Consider the following 16596-nt stretch of genomic DNA (forward strand, 5'->3'; position numbering starts at 1 on the left):
TGTGAGGTCGGGTTCAAAAAATGGATTATCGGAAATTTGAACTGAAGTACTTGGTCTACTGGATGACGATTCTAAATAAAAATCAACGGCAGTTATATTTGCTAAATGTCTTGATCTAGTTACAGGTGGTGAACGTACAAAAGGTGGTGAACGTCTTGCTCGGTGCATTCACTGAATATCCTATTAGTTTTTAAAAGGAAAGAAAAATTATAATAAGTTATCCAACCAATAGACTTTTCTGATTTTGCCCACGTTTTGAATAGCCAAAAGATGCAGCAGAGGGGCAGGATTCGTTTGGTCTCAATATAATTGAGGACTGTTTGGCTCCAATAACCCGGTCCACGTACAAATCCAACTATTACTACGAACCAGAAAATTTTGATGTCTATTAATTTAACCACTTAAAATAAATTTTCGTAATTTTAAGAAATTTAGATAAGAAGTAGAATAAAAATCTATGTCCTAAAACTAGAATAGCATGAAATAAGAAAGAAAAAGAGTTCGTCGAAAAAGGTCGAAAAAGAAAAAATGGTTGAAAAATAAAAGGTGACGAAAAAAAAATAAAAGAAACTTATAAAAACTTAAAAATACTTGACTAACCTATCCTTATTACTACAACTAACTTAAAATTATAATCGCAAATTGAAATTACTAATTGGAATGATAATTGATACATAGTAAAAGGTGTCTAAAAATATTAAAGCTTACAGGAAAAACTAAGTCCCAAATGGAAATAACTTAAAAAGAAACTAAAACTTAAAAAGGCGTCGCAAAATTCTAAAGTACCTAAATCTTAGTCTAGAGAAAAAGCACTTAAGGAATTCTACGGCAAAGCCTAAAAATCTAGGAGTAAAAATGACTATGGCAAAAACTAAGTTTAAAATTAAATATGAGCTAAAAATACAAAAGTTATGCTACAACAATTAAAAAGGGACAAAATATAAAAATATACAAAAAGTTGTAAAAAGTACAATTTTTATAAAAATATTATTTTTATATTATTTATTTAATAAAACTACTAATTTTACAATTTAATTAAACTAATTTAACTAAAATATATAAATTAAATAAAAAGTAAAAGTAATTATAATAATAATAATTAGTTAGGGTTATAATAATAATAATTAATAATTAACCGTAATTAATGCTGAATTAGGGCTTCTGTCGGCGTGTCAGGTTATCTCCGCGAGTCGCGGTATTTAAAACACCAAACCCCGCGAGTCGCGGGGTTCAGAAATTCAGATGACAGCTTATTTAAATTCGACGCGTTTTTATTTTTTTTTATTTTCTGTTTTCTGTTTTTATATAAATAAAAGATATATAAATAAAACTTATATTTTTATAAACTAAAATAAAAATAAAGAAACTTATAAAACTTAAATATTTAACAAAATCTTAAAAATACTTATATTTTTGTTTTTCTTTTTATATTTTTGAATAATTAAAACGTATTTTTACAAAAACGAATTTTAATAAAAGTTAACTAAAAATCTTTTTTTTTTTTTATTAGCGTTGCGCTTCCGGCGTTTAGAAAGTTCCCCGGCAGCGGCGCCAAAAATACTTGATGTCAAAGCTAAGGTATACGAAATAGTTTATATTTTACTAGGAAAAACTATTAAATACGATACAATTTTACACAAGATATTTATTTATTTATAGAATGGATATACTTAAACCTTGCTACAACACTTATAGGCAGTGTACCTAATCGTACAGTAGTGTAGTTTTTAGTAAGTCCGGTTCGTTCCACAGGGAATCTTTTTTTTTAAACAAAGCTCAACGCTATATTAGTTTACTTTTATAAAAATACAAATATATATATAAGTAATATTATTATTATAAAGGGGGGTTTTTACCGTTTAATGACCGGTTTGTCGATTTTAAAACTTTAGTCGCAGTTAAAACCTAATGTAAAATATTAAATAAATAAAAGACTTAATTTAAAGCGTAAAATAAATAACGATAATGAAATTGCGAATAATAAAAGTGCGATAAAATAAAATTGCGATAATTAAAAAGTACGATAATTAAAAGTGCGATTAAATAACAATAAATAAAAGTGCGATAATTAGAAGTGCAATTAAATATAAAATAAAGGAAATTAAATATGAAATAAAAGAATTATGCTTATTTAAACTTCCGTAATCATAATGTTTGACGTGTTGATTTTAGTTTTATGCCCATGGGTTAATTGTCCTTTGTCCTGGATTATTTAATATGTCCGTCTGGTTTTGTCCATAACAGTCCATCAGTCATAAATATAAAGTGCGAGTGTTCTCATCAAATTATTCTTATACCCGAAGTTAAATATTCCAACTAATTGGGGATTCGAATTGTAACAAGGTTTTAATACTTTGTTTAATGAATACACCAGGTTATCGACTGCGTGTAAACTAAGGTTTTACTACTTTGTTAACAATTACACCAATTACCCTTGAATGTAATTTCACCCCTGTTTTAATTATTCTAGTGGCTATTAATCCATTCCCGTGTCCGGTTAAATGAACGATTATTCGTACATATAAATACCCCGCCCATCGTATCCGATTGAGTGTATATGGTAATTTATAGGGACGCCCAATTGTAAATCTTTATATTAACATTAACAAACTATCATTTAGTTAAACAAATATAAAGCCCACTAATAGCCCATAGTCTAATTTCCACAAGTGTCGTTCTTTTGTCCAAACCCCAATTTTAGTAATTAGCCCAACATCATGATTACTTCGTTTTAAATAAGCATAATAATAACTTAGCTACGAGACATTAATGTAAAAAGGTTGAACATAACTTACAATGATTAAAAATAGCGTAGCGTTACACGGACAGAATTTCGACTTACACCCTTACAATATTCGCTAACATACCCTTATTATTAGAATTATAATTAAAATTAAAATTAAAATTAAAATTAAAATATAAATATAAATATATACGATATATTGAGAGAGAGAGATATATATTTGGTGAATTTTTACGATCAGAATGCGCGAGCTTTATAGGGATTTTCGATTTTTGGGGCTCCGCGACTCGCGGCATTTTTGCCTTCAAACTCCGCGAGTCGCAGAGAATGAAATTACAGCTCAGTCCCTTTGGAGTCTTTCTTGCCGACGGTTTTTATTATTTATTATAATATATAAATAATTATAAGAATTGTTTAAATATTATATTATATTTATGTGCATAGTTGACTTGTAATTTTTAGTCCGTTGCGTCGAGCGTTGAGAGTTGACTCTGGTCCCGGTTCCGGAATTTCGAACGTCCTTGCGTACAATTTAATATCTTGTACTTTGCGTTTTGAATCTTGTACTCTTGTAATTTCGAGACGTTTCTTATCAATAATTGGAACCTCTTTGATTGTCTTTTGTACTTTTGAGCTTTTTGGTCGTTTGCGTCTTCAATTCGTCGAATCTGTCTTTTGTCTTCACCTTTTATTATTTAAACGAATATCACTTGTAAATAGAACAATTGCAACTAAAAGCTTGTCTTTCTTGAGGAATAATGCTATGAAATATATGTTCGTTTTTAGCATTATCACCTACAACTAGTTGTCCACAGTTAGATGTACAGATATAAATCAATAAATATTATCTTGAATCAATCCACGACCCCGTGTATACGTATCTCAGTATTGATCACAACTCAAACTATATATATATTTTGGAATCAACCTCAACCCTGTATAGCTAACTCCAACATTCACATATAGAGTGTCTATGGTTGTTCCGCAATATATATATAGATGGGTCGACATGATAGGTCGAAACATTGTATACGTGTCTATGGTATCTCAAGATTACATAATATACAATATAAGTTGATTAGGTTATGGTTGGAATAGATTTATTACTAACTTTCACGTAGGTAAAATGAGTAGTTTTTATCAATCTTGTTTTACTCGCCATTTCTTCGTTTCTAATCCGTTTTGAGTGATTCCAGTGGCCACGGTTTCGTATTGAACTTAACTTTATGAATCTAAATATAAAAAGTATAAGTTTATAGTCAGAAATACAAGTTACAAGTCGTTTTTGAAAGAGGTAGTCATTTCCGTCGAAAGAACGACATCTTGATGACCATTTTGAAAAACATACTTTCACTTTGAGTTTAACCATGATTTTTGGATATAGTTTCATGTTCATAAGAAAAATCATTTTTCCAGAAGTATAGCTTTTAAATCAAAGTTCTTCTTAGCTTTTAATTATCCCAACCAAAACAGCCCCCGGTTTTACTACGACGGCGTATATCCAGTTTTATGGTGTTTATCGTGTTTCGGGGTTTTAAATCATTAAGTTAGCATATCATATAGATATATAACATGTGTTTAGTTGATTTTAAAAGTCTAGTTAGAAGGATTAACTTTATTTGCGAACAAGTTTAGAATTAACTAAACTATGTTCTAGTGATTACAAGTTTACAACATTGAATAAGACAGCTTTTTATGTATGAATCGAATGATGTTATGAAAATCATTACTACCTCAAGTTCCTTGGATAAACCTACTTGAAATGAGAAAAATGGATCTAGCTTCAAAGGATCCTTGGATGGCTTGAAAGTTCTTGAAGCAGAATCATGACACGAAAACAATTTCAAGTAAGATTTCCACTCGAAATAAGATTGTTATAGTTATAGAAATTGAATTAAAGTTTGAATATGATTATTAACTTGTATTAGAAAGATAAACTACTGTAAGTAACAAAGGTTTCTTGATCTTGGATGATTACTTGGAATGGATTTAGAAAACTTGGAAGTAAACTTGCAATCTTGGAAGTATTCTTGATTTTATGAAACTAGAATTTTTGGAATTTATGAAGAACACTAAGATCTTGAAGATAGAACTTGAGAGAGATCAATTAGATGAAGAAAATTGATAAATGAAAGTGTTTGTAGGTGTTTTTGGTCGTTGGTGTATGGATTAGATATAAAGGATATGTAATTTTGTTTTCATGTAAATAAGTCATGAATGATTACTCATATTTTTGTAATTTTATGAGATATTTCATGCTAGTTGCCAAATGATGGTTCCCACATGTGTTATGTGACTCACATGGGCTGCTAAGAGCTGATCATTGGAGTGTATATACCAATAGTACATACATCTAAAAGCTGTGTATTGTACGAGTACGAATAAGGGTGCATACGAGTATATTTGTTGATGAAACTGAACGAGGATGTAATTGTAAGCATTTTTGTTAAGTAGAAGTATTTTGATAAGTGTCTTAAAGTCTTTCAAAAGTGTATGAATACATATTAAAACACTACATGTATATACATTTTAACTGAGTCGTTAAGTCATCGTTAGTCGTTACATGTAAATGTTGTTTTGAAACCTTTAGGTTAACGATCTTGTTAAATATTGTTAACCCAATGTTTATAATATCAAATGAGATTTTAAATTATTATATTATCATGATATTATGATGTACGAATATCTCTTAATATGATCTATATACATTAAATGTCGTTACAACGATAATCGTTACATATATGTCTCGTTTCAAAATCATTAAGTTAGTAGTCTTATTTTTACATATGTAATTCATTGTTAATACACTTAATGATATATTTACTTATCATTTAACATAATTAACCAAGTGTATCAATATCTTAATATGATTCATATGTACCTAGTAAGACGTTATAATGATAATCGTTATATATATCGTTTTCGAGTTTCTTAATTTAATAGTCTCATTTTTATGTATATAACTCATTGTTAAAATACCTAATGAGATACATACTTATAATAAAATCATGTTAACTATATATATAACCATATATATGTCATCGTATAGTTTTTACAAGTTTTAACGTTCGTGAATCACCGGTCAACTTGGGTGGTCATTTGTCTATATGAAACCTATTCCAATTAATCAAGTCTTAATAAGTTTGATTGCTTAACATGTTGGAAACACTTAATCATGTAAATATCAATTTCATTTAATATATATAAACATGGAAAATTTCGGGTCACTACAGTACCTACCCGTTAAATAAATTTCGTCCCGAAATTTTAAGAAGTTGAAAGTGTTGACGAATCTTCTAGAAATAGATGCGGGTATTTCTTCTTCATCTGATCTTCATGCTCCCAGGTGAACTCGGGTCCTCTACGAGCATTCCATCGAACCTTAACAATCGGTATCTTGTTTTGTTTAAGTCTCTTAACCTCACGATCCATTATTTCGACGGGTTCTTCAATGAATTGAAGTTTTTCATTGATTTGGATTTCGTCCAACGGAATAGTGAGATCTTCTTTAGCAAAACATTTCTTCAAATTTGAGACGTGGAAAGTGTTATGTACAGCCGCGAGTTGTTGAGGTAGCTCCAGTTGGTAAGCTACTGGTCCGACACGATCTATAATCTTGAATGGTCAAATGTACCTTGGATTTAGTTTCCCCCGTTTACCAAATCGAACAACGCCTTTCCAAGGTGAAACCTTAAGCATGACCATTTCTCCAATTTCAAACTCTATATCTTTTCTTTTACTGTCCGCGTAGCTCTTTTGTCGACTCTGAGCGGTTTTCAATCTTTCTTGAATTTGGATGATTTTCTCGGTAGTTTCTTGTATTATCTCCGAACCCGTAATCTCTCTATCCCCCACTTCATTCCAACAAATCGGAGACCTGCACTTTCTACCATAAAGTGCCTCAAACGGTGCCATCTCAATACTAGAATGATAACTGTTGTTGTAGGAAAATTCTGCTAACGGTAGGTGTCGATCCCAACTATTTCCGAAATCAATAACACATGCTCGTAGCATGTCTTCAAGCGTTTGTATCGTCCTTTCGCTCTGCCCATCAGTTTGTGGATGATAGGCAGTACTCATGTCTAGACGAGTTTCTAATGCTTGATGTAATGTCTGCCAGAATCTTGAAATAAATCTGCCATCCCTATCAGAGATAATAGAGATTGGTATTCCATGTCTGGAGACGACTTCCTTCAAATAAAGTCGTGCTAACTTATCCATCTTGTCATCTTCTCTTATTGGCAGGAAGTGTGCTGATTTGGTGAGATGATCAACTATTACCCAAATAGTATCAAAACCACTTGCAGTCCTTGGCAATTTAGTGATGAAATTCATGGTAATTTTTTCCCATTTCCATTCCGGGATTTCGGGTTGTTGAAGTAGACCTGATGGTTTCTGATGCTCAGCTTTGACCTTAGAACACGTCAAACATTCTCCTACGTATTTAGCAACATCGGCTTTCATACCCGGCCACCAAAAATGTTTCTTGAGATCCTTGTACATCTTCCCCATTCTAGGATGTATTGAGTATCTGGTTTTATGAGCTTCTCTAAGTACCATTTCTCTCATATCTCCAAATTTTGGTACCCAAATCCTTTCAGCCCTATACCGGGTTCCGTCTTCCCGAATATTAAGATCCTTCTCCGATCCTTTGGGTATTTCATCCTTTAAATTTCCCTTTTTTAAAACTCCTTGTTGCGCCTCCTTTATTTGAGTAGTAAGGTTATTGTGAATCATTATATTCATAGATTTTACTCGAATGGGTTCTCTGTCCTTCCTGCTCAAGGCGTCGGCTACCACATTTGCCTTCCCCGGGTGGTAACGAATCTCAAAGTCGTTATCATTCAACAATTCAATCCACCTACGCTGCCTCATATTCAGTTGTTTCTGATTAAATATGTGTTGAAGACTTTTGTGGTCGGTATATATAATACTTTTGACCCCATATAAGTAGTGCCTCCAAGTCTTTAATGCAAAAACAACCGCGCCTAATTCCAAATCATGCGTCGTATAATTTTGTTCGTGAATCTTCAATTGTCTAGACGCATAAGCAATCACCTTCGTTCGTTGCATTAATACACAACCGAGACCTTGCTTTGATGCGTCACAATAAATCACAAAATCATCATTCCCTTCAGAAAATGACAATATAGGTGCCGTAGTTAGCTTTTTCTTCAATAACTGAAACGCTTTCTCTTGTTCATCCTTCCATTCAAATTTCTTCCCTTTATGCGTTAATGCAGTCAAGGGTTTTGCTATTCTGGAAAAGTCTTGGATGAACCTTCTGTAGCAACCAGCTAGTCCTAAAAACTGGCGTATGTGTTTCGGAGTTTTCGGGGTTTCCCACTTTTCAACAGTTTCTATCTTTGCCGGATCCACCTTAATACCTTCTTTGTTCACTATATTGTAACACCCCAGCTTAACATGACCACAATATTGTCCGCTTTGCCCGCAGGCGCACGGCTTTTTCTTGGCGACCACACACGAGAAGCACTTTCCCAGGAGGTCACCCATCCGGGTAGTGCTCTCGCCCGAGCACGCTTAACCACAGCGTACTCGCACTTCTATTCAGCATGTGATCCCAAAACGCGTTGTGTCATTTAAGCGTGAGTATTACCTTATAATCCCATGATCACTCATGTTCGTGGGCGATGTGGGATTTGCCTAGGGTGTTACATATATGACCGAGGAATTGAACTTCTTCCAACCAAAATGCACACTTTGAAAATTTAGCGTACAATTCTTCCTTCCTCAATACTTCTAACACCTTTCTCAAATGTTCACCGCGTTCTTGGTCATTCTTTGAGTAAATAAGTATGTCATCAATGAAAATAATGACAAACTTGTCAAGGTATGGTCCACACACTCGGTTCATAAGGTCCATGAACAGAGCTGGTGCATTAGTTAAACCAAATGGCATGACCATAAACTCGTAATGACCTTAACGTGTTCTGAAAGCAGTCTTTGGAATATCATCTTCTTTCACCCGCATTTGATGATACCTGGAACGTAAGTCAATCTTTGAATAAACAGACGAGCCTTGTAGTTGATCAAATAAGTCGTCGATTCTAGGTAGTGGGTAGCGGTTCTTGATGGTAAGTTTGTTCAACTCTCGGTAGTCGATACACAACCTGAATGTACCATCTTTCTTCTTGACAAACAAAACAGGAGCTCCCCACGGTGATGTGCTTGGTCAAATGAAACCACGCTCTAAAAGTTCTTGTAATTGGCTTTGCAGTTCTTTCATCTCGCTGGGTGCGAGTCTGTAAGGAGCACGAGCTATTGGTGCAGCTCCTGATACAAGATCTATTTGAAATTCAACGGATCGATGTGGGGGTAATCCCGGTAATTCTTTCGGAAATACATCGGGAAATTCTTTTGCGACGGGAACATCATTGATGCTCTTTTCTTTAGTTTGTACTTTCTCGACGTGTGCTAGAATAGCATAGCAACCTTTTCTTATTAGTTTTTGTGCCTTCAAATTACTAATAAGATGTAGCTTCGTGTTGCCCTTTTCTCCGTACACCATTAAGGGTTTTCCTTTTTCTCGTATAATGCGAATTGCATTTTTGTAACAAACGATCTCTGCTTTCACTTCTTTCAACCAGTCCATACCGATTATTACATAAAACTCCCTAACTCTACTGGTATCAAGTCAATCTTAAATGTTTCGCTAACCAGTTTAATTTCTCGATTCCGACATATATTATCTACTGAAATTAATTTACCATTTACTAATTCGAGTAAAAATTTACTATCCAAAGGCGTCAATGGACAACTTAATTTAGCACAAAAATCTCTACTCATATAGCTTCTATCCGCACCCGAATCAAATAAAACTTAAGCAGATTTATTGTCAATAAGAAACGTACCCGTAACAAGCTCCGGGTCTTCCTGTGCCTCTGCCGCATTAATATTGAAAATTCTTCCGCTGCCTTATCCATTCGTGTTCTCTCGGTTCGGGCAATTTCTAATAATGTGGCCCGGTTTTCCACATTTATAACAAACTACATTGACATAACTTGCTCCGACACTACTTGCTCCGACATTACTCGTTCCGAAACCATTTGTTCCTTTCGTTCTGTTAACCCCTGGTCCGTAGACCTCACACTTTGCCGCGCTATGACCATTTCTTTTACACTTGTTGCAAAATTTGGTGCAGAACCCCGAGTGATACTTTTCACACCTTTGGCATAGCTGCTTCTGATTATTGTTGTTGTTGCGGTTATTATTGTTGTTAAGATGATTGTTGTAGTTGTTGTTGTTGTTGTTGTTGGGCCATTTGTTGTAGTTGCGATTGATGTTGCGATTGTTAGGATAGTTGTTGCGATTATTGTTGTAATTGCTGTTGTTGTTGTATTGGTGATTCTTATCACCGTTTTCCTCCCACTTTCTTTTGACTTGCTTCACATTGGCTTCTTTAGCAGTCTGTTCTTTAATTCTTTCTTCAATCTGGTTCACTAGTTTGTGAGCCATTCTACATGCCTGTTGTATGGAGGCGGGCTCGTGTGAACTTATATCTTCTTGGATTCTTTCCGGTAATCCTTTCACAAACGCGTCGATCTTCTCTTCCTCATCTTCGAATGCTCCCGGACACAATAGGCATAATTCTGTGAATCGTCTTTCGTACGTGGTAATATCAAATCCTTGGGTTGGTAACCCTCTAGGTTCTGTCTTGAGCTTATTGACCTCGATTCTGGGACGGTACTTCTCGTTCATCAAGTGCTTGAATGCTGACCACGGTAGTGCGTAAGCATCATCTTGTCCCACTTGCTCTAGATAGGTATTCCACCATGTTAACGCAGAACCTGTGAAGGTATGCGTAGCGTACTTCACTTTGTCCTCTTCAGTACACTTACTTATGGCAAACACCGATTCGACCTTCTCGGTCCACCGTTTCAATCCGATCGGTCCTTCGGTTCCATCAAATTCCAAAGGTTTGCAGGCAGTGAATTCTTTGTAGGTGCATCCTACACGATTTCCTGTACTGCTAGATCCAAGGTTATTGTTGGTATGTAGCGCGGCCTGTACTGCGGCTATGTTTGAAGCAAGAAAGGCACGAAATTCCTCTTCACTCATATTCATGGTGTGTCGAGTAGTCGGTGCCATTTCCTTCAAAATAGTCAAAAGAAACGAGTTAATCATATAGAATATCAAGAGTAGTCAATAGTATTTTGTAGCGTAATATGAACTTATTTATAAAAGCTCTTTCTTCATATTAGCGTTTTATACTCTTTAATTCGGGTAGTACCTACCCGTTAAGTTCATACTTAGTAGCTAACATACCATTTCAACTACTACAATTCTATATGAAAAACTAATCACAAAAAATATATATATCATATTCAAACCCTTATACAATAACTTGCAAACTTACAATACCGCTATTTTATATATAGCATGAAATATAGCACATAAAACTTTGATACAAAGTAGTTGCGAAGATAATTCTAGTTAATAAATAAGACGTTCAGCAAAGGTAACAAATACACGTAATTCATACGTCCAGAAACAAGTCATGCATTCTGGTTTTACTAATACCACTTCCCATCATTGGTCTTGTGGAACGTAACCGTTGTGACCGATAGTATGACAACGTGTTGTAACGTCGTCAAAAGTACGAAGGTTACGTAATGACCAACAGTCTCGTAATAACCTAAAAACCTCATTTCTTACCCCAATTACCGACTCCATCACTTGTGGGAACGTTTTGTTTAATAGTTGTAGCCCGATGTTCTTTTTCTCACTTTGGTGAGAAGCGAACATTACTAACCCGTAAGCATAACATGCTTCTTTATGTTGCATGTTAGCCGCTTTTTCTAAATCATGAAGTCCTATATTCGGATACATTGAGTCAAAATAATTTCTTAACCCGTTGCGTAAAATAGCATTTGGTTTCCCCGCAATATATGCGTCAAAGTAAACACATCGTAACTTATGGGTTTCCCAATGTGATATCCCCCATCTTTCAAACGAAAGCCTTTTATAAACCAAGGCATTCTTGGAACGTTCTTCGAATGTCTTACAAACTGATTTTGCCATAAATAGTTGTGCCGAGGAATACTGACCGACTCTAGACAAGTTGATTAGGTTATGGTTGGAATAGATTTATTACTAACTTTCACGTAGGTAAAATGAGTAGTTTTTATCAATCTTGTTTTACTCGCCATTTCTTCGTTTCTAATCCGTTTTGAGTGATTCCAGTGGCCACGGTTTCGTATTGAACTTAACTTTATGAATCTAAATATAAAAAGTATAAGTTTATAGTCGGAAATACAAGTCACAAGTCGTTTTTGAAAGAGGTAGTCATTTCCGTCGAAAGAACGACATCTTGATGACCATTTTGAAAAACATACTTTCACTTTGAGTTTAACCATGATTTTTGGATGTAGTTTCATGTTCATAAGAAAAATTATTTTTCCAGAAGTATAGCTTTTAAATCAAAGTTCTTCTTAGCTTTTAATTATCCCAACCAAAACAGCCCCCGGTTTTACTACGACGGCGTATATCCAGTTTTATGGTGTTTATCTTGTTTTCGGGTTTTAAATCATTAAGTTAGCATATCATATAGATATAGAACATGTGTTTAGTTGATTTTAAAAGTCTAGTTAGAAGGATTAACTTTATTTGCGAACAAGTTTAGAATTAACTAAACTATGTTCTAGTGATTACAAGTTTATAACGTTGAATAAGACAGCTTTTTATGTATGAATCGAATGATGTTATGAACATCATTACTACCTCAAGTTCCTTGGATAAACCTACTTGAAATGAGAAAAATGGATCTAGCTTCAAAGGATCCTTGGATGGCTTGAAAGTTCTTGAAGCAGAATCATGACACGAAAACAATTTCAAGTAAGATTTCCACTCGAAATAAGATTGTTATAGTTATAGAAATTGAATTAAAGTTTGAATATGATTATTACCATGTATTAGAAAGATAACCTACTTTAAGTAACAAAGGTTTCTTGATCTTGGATGATTACTTGGAATGGATTTAGAAAACTTGGAAGTAAACTTGCAATCTTGGAAGTATTCTTGATTTTATGAAACTAGAACTTTTGGAATTTATGAAGAACACTTAGAACTTGAAGATAGAACTTGAGAGAGATCAATTATATGAAGAAAATTGAAGATTGAAAGTGTTTGTAGGTGTTTTTGGTCGTTGGTGTATGGATTAGATATAAAGGATATGTAATTTTGTTTTCATGTAAATAAGTCATGAATGATTACTCATATTTTTGTAATTTTATGAGATATTTCATGCTAGTTGCCAAATGATGATTCCCACATGTGTTAGGTGACTCACATGGGCTGCTAAGAGCTGATCATTAGAGTGTATATACCAATAGTACATACATCTAAAAGCTGTGTATTGTACGAGTACGAATACGGGTGCATACGAGTATATTTGTTGATGAAACTGAACGAGGATGTAATTGTAAGCATTTTTGTTAAGTAGAAGTATTTTGATAAGTATCTTAAAGTCTTTCAAAAGTGTATGAATACATATTAAAACACTACATGTATATACATTTTAACTGAGTCGTTAAGTCATCGTTAGTCGTTACATGTAAATGTCGTTTTGAAACCTTTAGGTTAACGATCTTGTTAAATATTGTTAACCCAATCTTTATAATATCAAATGAGATTTTAAATTATTATATTATCATGATATTATGATGTACGAATATCTCTTAATGTGATCTATATACATTAAATGTCGTTACAACGATAATCGTTACATATATGTCTCGTTTCAAAATCATTAAGTTAGTAGTCTTATTTTTACATATGTAATTCATTATTAATACACTTAATGATATATTTACTTATCATTTAACATAATTAACCAAGTGTATCAATATCTTAATATGATTCATATGTACCTAGTAAGACGTTATAACGATAATCGTTATATATATCGTTTTCGAGTTTCTTAATTTAATAGTCTCATTTTTATGTATATAAATCATTGTTAAAATACCTAATGAGATACATACTTATAATAAAATCATGTTAACTATATATATAACCATATATATGTCATCGTATAATTTTTACAAGTTTTAACGTTCGTGAATCACCGGTCAACTTGGGTGGTCATTTGTCTATATGAAACCTATTCCAATTAATCAAGTCTTAATAAGTTTGATTGCTTAACATGTTGGAAACACTTAATCATGTAAATATCAATTTCATTTAATATATATAAACATGGAAAAGTTCGGGTCACTACATTCTACAGATTCAGGAACAACTGAGAACGGCTCGAAGTCGTCAAAAGTGTTACGTCGATGTTAGACGGAAGGACATAGAGTTCCAAGTTGGTGACAAGGTTATGCTTAAGGTATCACCTTGGAAGGGTGTTGCACGATTTGGGAAACGAGGTAAACTGAGTCCTAGATATGAAAGAGTTTGAGATAACTGAAAGAGTTGGACCGGTAGCTTACAGATTGGAGATGCCACAAGCACTCAGCGGTATTCATGACATTTTTCATGTATCCAATCTAAAGAAGTGCCTAGCCGATGATAATTTGATTATTCCTTTAGAGGAACTACGTATCGACGACAAACTTCATTTCATTGAGGAGCCTGTTGAAATCTTGGGTCGCGAGGTCAAACAGTTGAAGCAAAGCAGAATTCCTATAGTTAAAGTTCGGTGGAACGCGAGAAGAGGACCAGAGTTCACGTGGGAGCGTGAAGACCAAATGAGGTTGAAGTATCCGCAATTGTTTCCCGAGGAAACTACTTCAGTGGACGATCACTAAAATTTCAGGACGAAATTTTCAATAACAGGTGGGTTATGTAACAACCCTGATTTTTCCGTTACTTCCGTTAACCTTCTGTTAGTTTATTTAACGGCGATTATTTAACTTTTGTGAGTTTACGTGTTTTAAATGCGTACTTGATCTTTGGAGGGTTATAATAATTAATATGGGTTGATATTAATTCAAATAAATATTTTGGATAATGAAATACGATAAAAACGATACGATTTTGATAATAGCTTTTTGAGCAACGAAACACTCGGGTTTATTTTAATAATTAATTTTATTAATTATTAACTTTTTAAAATATTTAATTTATTAGGTTTTTAATAAATTAAGCGATTGGTTGCGTTTAATGATCAGGTTAGCGTTCCGGGCCTTCGGTACGACTAAACGACACTTAAAACGGACCACGATTACACGGAATTGCAAAACGAGAGCCCGGGAACCCATCCCAAGTGGGCCACGGCCGACCCCACTCCCCTCCCCCCTTATATTTTAATTTTGCAACTTAAGGGACTTATTTGTATTTTGTGATAATTAAACCCTAATATAAATACTAGAAGTAAACCTAAATTAGCACAAACCCTCACTTATACTAAAAAAAAAGTCGACTGCTTCTCCCTCCCTATTCTCTCCCTCACGTCGACACTCCCCACCACCATCACATCTTCATCTTTCAAAATTTGCAAAAGTGTTCTACACGAATCGCGTTCATCTTATCGTTCTCTATCCATTGGTATAAGCAATTTTGTGATCTAAGGTATAATTGCATAAACCCTAATTCTTAAAATCTGAATTTTATTAAAGTTTCATAGTTATGTTGTTAATTGCTCAAGTCTATACGCGTACGTGTTAATTGTAATCGTTATTTTGATTGTTTGATGCGCTGGGGTTTAAAAACGTACGAGTCGTTTGTCTTTCATTCCGAACTTTATTCAAAGGTGAGTCTACAGTCCCGCTTTTTACATGTTTTCAGGGATGAGAATACACGCTGTTATATTTACATTTTCAAATACTTTTATATTGACATGAGTACTACACATATGCATACTGAGTTTTGTTCAAAAAACCTCTAGCTTAAATACTTTTAATACCATCGGTGTAAGCACAATTTAGATGGACAGATCCGTTAGGTTGACAACCTCACCCGCTATAAAAATAGTGGTGCATTTATTTTGAACATTAAATACATTTGAATAAGTGTATAACATTTTAGGAGGTAAATGCGGGTATAGTGGCTTCTATACTCGGGTTAATGCTAGTATTCAGGTGCTCGGTGTATGCAGCGATAGAGTCTCGTGGTCAAGGAAATTAAACTATTTTTCTGATAACTGTTTTTCAGATACTATACAACGATATTTAAACTGTGGTTTACGAGCAAATGAGATAAAACTTGACAGGGTGTTGTCTATAAATGATTGAAATTTGACATGGTAGTGTCAACAAACTTTTGAAACGAGAAACGGTGTTGTCTAAAAACTTTAACATTAAACTTTGGTTGTCTTTCACTAGTAAACGTTTTCAAAATGTTATTTCTTAAACATACTGTATTGTTTACCTAAAACCTGTAGATTCACTCAACATTATTGTTGACCCGTTTTGCGTGTTTTATTCTCAGGTATTAATTGCTTCCGCTGTAGAATATTGCTGTTACGTAGAAGTCAAGCCAAGCACTGGGACTAGATTTAACATTCCGTTAAAGGGATTTGACAGGGTGTTACAATACTTCAGTTTCTTCGCCCAGAGGACAATATGGTGGATGAAAGGGATCACTTCTTCTTGTCTCCAATGATTAAATATACTACGAACCCATCAGATGAATTGAGGATGGCTGATTGATTGATTCATTCTGGTGACGCTGCTTTCGGAGCTTAGGTGAAATTCCATGTCGGAATAGCTGTCGGAATCAGAGGAATTTGAACTAGTGGCGAATTCCCTTTCGTACGATTGAATATAGGATTTTTTGAAATGAAATGAATTTCGGCTATCGGATGGTATTCTAATTACATAGAGTATCTATATATATTGAGCAATAGATTTCGTAGATTACGGAGGAATTTACGGAAAAATGTCAGGCAA

The sequence above is a fragment of the Rutidosis leptorrhynchoides genome, chromosome 6, assembly GCF_046630445.1.
Source record: "Rutidosis leptorrhynchoides isolate AG116_Rl617_1_P2 chromosome 6, CSIRO_AGI_Rlap_v1, whole genome shotgun sequence".
NCBI lineage: Eukaryota > Viridiplantae > Streptophyta > Magnoliopsida > Asterales > Asteraceae > Rutidosis > Rutidosis leptorrhynchoides.